Raw genomic sequence first — 6000 nt, 5'->3', positions numbered from 1 at the left:
ACTTATAATGTGTACAGCTATTTGGTTACCAGGCTGAAATTCTCTCTTACTCTTACTTTCTCCACCTGCTACCTGAGCTATCTACCCTTTAATTTGAGAGAGTTGACACAATTTTATACAAAATTTGTCTGTGTTTCTTCCTCCCTAGGTTCCATGTGGTTCCACGTGAAAGAAACCACTCTAACACCACTATTCAGATTTCCTTTCTGGACAGCTTTATATCTATATTATTAAGAATAAGAGATACTGATTTCTCATGTGGTATCTAATCTAGTGTTTTCTTCTCAATCCCAGTTTTTGGCTTGAGAAGAACTCCTGTTTCTCCTAGGTGATAACATCTGTAATTATTAGACTCTGTGTGTCAAAAAAAGGGAAAGGTTTTTACCTACACAAGTTAAATAATTACAAGTTAACAATATTTTGATATAATTAATACCATATCACTTTAAAATGTTGCATAAATATAATGCAATTTTATCACACATGGCTTGCAGTAAAGTTTCAATAGAACAGACAATGTATTCCCTCCCAGATAATTATGAGTTAATTCTCTTAAGATGATGGATATTATTTTAGTTCACACATTTTTTAATGTTTATGAGTATAGGATGAATTCAGTCATTTAAAATGCTGAGAATTACTGTATATCTTTTTGGGGGCTATCAGGTGTCAGTAAATGCAAATTCTCAGGCTGGTACATATTGAGTTGGAAAATGCATAGGAGTCATGCAAAAAGACCAGTGCAATTGCAAACTGTGCTTATTACTCCTCTCATTGCATAAACCTGAAAGAGTGTTGCAGTTGGGTCATGGCCATCCTGTTTTGAACCATTTTATTGCAGTTTACTACCAGTTACTATAAAGAGAAAAGTGGCAGCCTGCTTGGTCTTCTCTAGGCCCCATTATAAGGCTAATGACCTATAAAAGGGGTCTTTTCTACTCTTGGAATTAGAGTAGATTCATATGGTGAGGCTCTTCAGGCACCTATTAAATGTGTAGGCTTGGTCAAAAATAAAAGTTAAAAGAGATATTTCCTCACTATGAAGATATGGATAATCCTCAAGATAAAAATCAAAAATCAAAAGGTACTTATACCAAATGTCATTTATTTGAACTGAGATACCTTTTCACCAAATAATAAGTCTTACGGGTAAGTCTTATATATCTTTATGTCTCATAATAACTAGTATAATTCTAGATGAAAAAAGCACTCAGGAAATGTTTGTTAAATGGATGATTGTCATTTTTAGTTCAAAAAATGCATACACTAAGTATCTTCTATTTGCCACTTTCAGTTAACCAAGACATGGCTTCTATTTTATTAGAAAAGTTCACAGTTAGGATTTGATCACTGGGAAATGAAACAGAGACAAAAATCATAGATCCCTTCACTTCCATAAATATGATTGCATTTGGGAGGATTCTATATAAATGGGCATTAAGTTTGTGACATTGATTTTTGCTACAGTTTAAGAATATTTCTATATTACATAAAGTGGGAGATAGCAACATCTGTACTGCAAAATTCTTAGACACACTTGAACACAAAAAGCAATGTCTAACGCATGTAATCTCTGAACAGAAAGGACAATAATATTGTTGAAGGTAATTCAGTCTATTAGTATTCAGTAGGAATATGTGTTTATCAGCTTTTTGGTCTAGTTATTTTTGTGCCTGAATTAATAAATCTTTTAATTTTCCTTTTTCATCACCATTATTACCATTTTGCGGTTAAAAAATAATCAGCATGAAAATAAAATTGAAGGTAGCTTAACACTCTTAAGCAGATACAGTACTGGAAGAGAGAAGAAAAGATCACAAAAATGATGCCAAAAACGTCACTTTCCCAATAGAGTAAATAAAAGAATAACAGCTCAGATAACAAAAGGTTTACGTGGTCAGTATGAGCAACTCTGTCTACCTGGGCAGTCCTGTAGCTCAGAATGTTTCTTGATCTATGCAGGTTATTTATTTCTCCACCTCTTGTCAGGAGTGTTGGCACTCATTCTATCTTATTTGTGATAGGAAAGATATTTATATAAAATATTGTGATTTCAAATCTGATAATCATCACGACAGGGTGATAACCTAGGATGGTTCCAAAAAAATTAGACATATGGCAAACTTACCTCTTACATTGTTTCAGCAAAGATTTACTGTAACTGTTACTAGAATTTTATTTTCCATCAAGGGAGGCTTCCCTAGACATCAATATCTTCATTTAGGCTAGTTAATATATAAAGTCATTTTATTAATTTGGCTATTTCAGAGCCTTATTCAGAGACGATGCCTAGATATAGAGCCTTTCATTCTCTGAGCCCCTTTTCTTTGAGACAGCGGTGCTAGCCCAGACCGGCACCACTCAGTGACACTGGGAGGTGATTGTGAGAGAGATGCTGAGGGAGTGCAAGAGCCCTCCACCCACAGCAGAGTAGGCAGAAGTTCCCTAAAGCTGGGGAGGGAGACATCGGTGTCTATTATTCTGCCTACAATGTACAATATGAGTTGGAGGAAAGATCACCCAGGGATGCCGTTCTTGTCCACAGAGCCATGGTGGTGTCTGCTGCTGTCCTGTCCTATCTCACCTACCTGTACTGAAAACTACCTCCCAGGGTAAATTAATCCCTTCTGCACAAGGAGATATTAGCTCAGGATTTTCTCATGAGAATCTTCTCTGACCTAGAATAAACCCCACAGAGGTGAGAAATGTACCTCTAAAACGAGTACAGAGTATCCTGCTCCCCCAGCAGCTTTCAGAGGATTAAATTCCAGATACAAGAGGAGTCGCTCATTGGAACCCCAGGAGCATAGGTTTTATTTTAGAATCAAATTTAAAACATTCTTGAGTTTCTATTGAGAATTCAAATTCCCAGAAAGATCATAAGATATAATACATTTTTGTCTTCTCTCTAAGGGGGAGGTGGAGGGAAACTCCTGAATTTTGTCTCTGGAAGAGAGCTAAGATTATGTTGAATTGTCCTTGGAGGAAAAATTCTAGGGAACAGTCAGAGCAGACACTAGCATCATACTGTTTCTACACAGATTTTCAAATATCTCTAGGGTTATAAACCAGAGACAGATATCACAAATTACAGTACCCACACCCTTAAAATGATTAGTTTTATGAACTCATGCTCCTCTACAACCCCCGTGAAGGTATACATTTAGATGGTTGAGAGGTGGGTTTCCACGGAGACTGTTATGGCAACCCTGAGAGAGAACAGATCCCACAAGCCAAGGTGTATTTCTATCTGCAGTAAGGGTGGATAGATACAAATGAGGAAGGATTCTAATAGCCCAAAGCAAAAATTATTAAGCCCTTCTTTGTTTCAGGATATGTGCCAGATGCTTTATACTGACTACATAGTTTAATATCATCATTATCTTCATTTTACAGATGTGGAGACTGAAGTTATATTAAATATAAATTTAAAATAAATTATAATGTATAAATTATTAATATAATTACATATATTAATATATAATAAACATATAGTATACATACTTATATAAATAAATTATTTAAAAGATAAAGTTTTTGATTCTTTAAGTGGGAATCTCTGAGAACATTTCCAAGGGTCCATGGGATCAAAACTATTTTCACAATAATATTTAGACACTTTTTGCCTTTCTCGCTCTCACTCTCTTAGTGGAATTTTCCAGAAGCATCATGGCATGTGATATTGCCACACATAGAATGCAGAAGAAGATATAAAATCCAGCTGTCTTCTCTGTTAAGCCAAACATTTAAAAATTTTTCGAAAATGTAAAACATAACTACTGTTTTCACTGTTTTTTGTTTTGTAAAAGATAGTTATTTTTCATAAAAATACACTATATTATATAATGGAAATATTTCTAAATGAATTAAAAGTAAATGTTTAATAAATTCTCAGTTTTAATTTCTAACATGATACATATCAACAAAGATAACCACGTACATAAAATGTTTGTATCCTCAGTAATTTTTAAGAGTTCAAAGGGGTCCTGACCAAAAAGTTAGATACCATTGAAGTAAATGATAGATTACCAATCTGGCAAGGGCCAGAGCTGGAAACAAATGAATTTTATCTGACACCAAAAGAGTTTTAGTTTTCTATTGCTGCTGCAATAAATTAACACAAATTTAACAGCTTAAAATAATGCATCTATTACCTCACAATTTCCACTGGTCAGCAGTTCTGGTCCCAGTCAGCTGGATTCTCCGCACGTGTCTCATAGACTGAAATCGAGGGTTTGGCTGGATTTGCGATCTTTATCTGAGGTCCTTGCATGAGCCCAGCTTCATCTCACACCAGATATCTCCCTGACTTCCTCCACTAATACTAGATGGAGGAAGGCTGCATCTGCTGTTAGAAGGCTTACCTGATTGGGCCAAGCCCCAAGATAACCTCCATATTTAACATCAACTGATTTGCAAAATCCCTTCACAGAAGTGCCCAGATTAGTGCTTGATTAAATACTGGGGGTAGGGGTCAGATATCTTAGGAGACCATCTTTAGAATTCTGCCTGCAGCACAAAGCCCTTTTTCATAACTGCTGAGCAGTGCTTTCATTTTTTGGATCCTGTATTTTTCCTCAGAAAGATGCATCTTGTCATGGCTATCTTTATTATCAGCCGCATATGTCTCCACAATTCCCACCCAAAATAATCATGACCCTCAATCCTAACTCAGAATGAAAAAATGTCTATTTCTGTCTTACTCTAAGTGATAGGATTAAAACATTTTAATTTCTTTTAATTCCCAAATTATAGGAATTTAATTGAGTTAACTCTTTTTACACAGTCCACCCACCTGGACCATGGCCTAGTCTCTCTTGCAGCAAAATGATCATATTTTTCTAAGCATTTACATTTAGAAGAGCATTTATATAACAGCTACAGGAATAGTTTAATACAATAGATACAGCAATAACGTGAGTATACTTAACATTTGGAGGAGCGAGTGTAGGGTAGGGATAGCCTTGAAGAAACATGTATATCCTATAAAGCCATGATATACATTTTCATATTTTTGTACTAATTTGATTACTTGTTCCCCTTTGAGTTTGTAATAACCTTGTGCAGAACTATTTAGTGTAGAAGTGAGCTGAAAGGTTAGCTAAATAAAGTTCTTCCTCAGGCCAGCCATCTTCCATTGGTATTAGATTCTGAGGCAGCTTTAGCCCATCCCCCAGTACATTTGATCGTCAGTATCAGTATTATCATGTGGCTTATTGAAATAAGGTAGCTGAATCTTAGCAACAAGCCAATATTACACCGTATTACAGTACAGGCATGGTACAATTCAGTTTCATTACAGAACCAATCAGTAAGAATTAGAGGTCTTTGCTATGCCTTTCCAACAGATCTGGCCCTTGTCCATATACCAGATTATTATTGTGGACAGGTGTCATTACAATTAGCCATGATTCACTTATTTCTGGGTTTCAAGTCAGTTGGGGACAAAGCCAGTTACCCTATCTCAGTTTAAAGACTCGTACTACAACTAGTTTCTATTGTGGGCTGTTATGTAGTGGGGCCCACTTCTGTGCCTGCCCCACCGTGACAAGAAGGACATGGCGTTATTCAGACTAGTTTCTTTTCCTCCTAACCATACTACAGATTATGTCTTCTTCTGATCTGTTCTTCATAGACAAGAGGGCAATCACAATGCATGAATGAAAATTACAAATGCCTCCAGAGAAAAAGAATAGTTCCAAGGTCAATAAGATCCCCATAAGTGTACCCCTTTGGCTTCAGCAGCTAGAATGGAGGGGTTCTGCCCCATAGTTACTTTGGTCTCCATCTGGATCAAAACAGTCAAGAGGTCTTGGGTCAGAGCTGAGTCCTAGCAGTATCCAGCTTTATTTGTTGAATCTGTCTGACCCATTTCACTGAAATCTCATCATATTTTCAGGCTGACTCCTATCCCTTGCTTTTTTCCTAGAAAGAATTCCCTCTAATCTGTTCATTCTAGTTAAGAAAATCTTTTTTCTACTGGCTGTCATGCCTCATTAA

This window comes from Eubalaena glacialis, chromosome 8 (assembly GCF_028564815.1).
Source record: "Eubalaena glacialis isolate mEubGla1 chromosome 8, mEubGla1.1.hap2.+ XY, whole genome shotgun sequence".
NCBI lineage: Eukaryota > Metazoa > Chordata > Mammalia > Artiodactyla > Balaenidae > Eubalaena > Eubalaena glacialis.
This window is presented reverse-complemented; position numbering follows the sequence as displayed.